Source organism: Doryrhamphus excisus, chromosome 16, assembly GCF_030265055.1.
Source record: "Doryrhamphus excisus isolate RoL2022-K1 chromosome 16, RoL_Dexc_1.0, whole genome shotgun sequence".
In the NCBI taxonomy this organism is placed as follows: domain Eukaryota; kingdom Metazoa; phylum Chordata; class Actinopteri; order Syngnathiformes; family Syngnathidae; genus Doryrhamphus; species Doryrhamphus excisus.
Window position 1 is genome coordinate 11,264,582 of NC_080481.1, and position 1,260 is coordinate 11,265,841.

The following is a 1,260-nucleotide window of genomic DNA, read 5'->3' on the forward strand; positions in this document are numbered from 1 at the left end:
CTATGCTAAGCCGAGAACTTCTCAAAGATGTTTTCCTTGTTGTGATTCATAGTCACAGTCCTAGTGCTAACCACTTTACCCACCATATCAATCATGATGGGCAGCTGTTGGGGCGCGTTGAACCGCTACTTACCAATTCTGCGTTACACCAGGGCAGTGCATAATCCAAACAGCAACAGGTCACCAAGGTAAACAAGCAGAACAGAGGCAACACAACAGATTGTTTGTATAATTGTGACATGATAGTGATGTCAGGTGAAGGCTCAGGTACAAAATGCACTGCCTAAGAACGTAGAAAATAAATCTCATTGACGAACGCTGAAAATAATAAAATGAAAAACAAGCAAATAGTAACTATGACAAACAAAAGCCAAAGTCCAACAGAAAAATCAATAGTTGTCTGGTGCTGATGGAAGTGTTTTGGAGTGGAACCAGGGTTTACCATCGCCAGCTTTTGACTGATACACTTCATTCTATCATCCAAACATGTCATTGTCAACATGCCGTTGTTTACTTCATTAACATTGTAAATCTTCTGTAAACCTGCATTAGACATGTCTACAACGTTTTGCAGAGTCACCAACTCCCATGCCAGTGGCTCAGGTAAGGTAAAGATGAGTACACAATTTACAGACACTCTACACCAGAGCCTTCAGTGGGGACTTAAACTGTCTGAATATTTTTAAGCAGACACACTGAAGGACAGTATATTTCAAGATATGCTAATGAATATTGTCCATATTAGGAATTTAATAGATTTACTCACATCAGTGACACACCATGGACATAACAGTTATGCTCTGATCAACTAGTCACACAATGGAACATAGCTGATGTCTCTGTGGGCCATCTAGCTGGCCCTGAGAAGTGAAGTTAGTTAATGGGCTCTAATTTTGTGATGCACGGTGGCGGACTGAGCTGGCCACACCTTGTTGGCACGGTGCAGGTGCAAAAACAAAACAAAACATTGCTAATAATGTACATGTGACATGGGCCAGCACTCCTGATTCTGAAGGCCCTAGGCTGATTATGTTGATATGGTAACATGTAGAAGCTAAAATCTGATTGGACAATAATTCTATCAAAAGTAGAGATGTCTGTACATACGGTACATACTATGTCTTTTAATGTTACAATTAGCTATATTTGCGCTAATCAATTTTTAGCTTCATCATCTGTTTGACTTTGTGTCCACGTGTTTGTTTTCTTGTTTTTCTCCTCTCAGCCAATCAGCACGGTGATCCACCCAGATCCACTTAG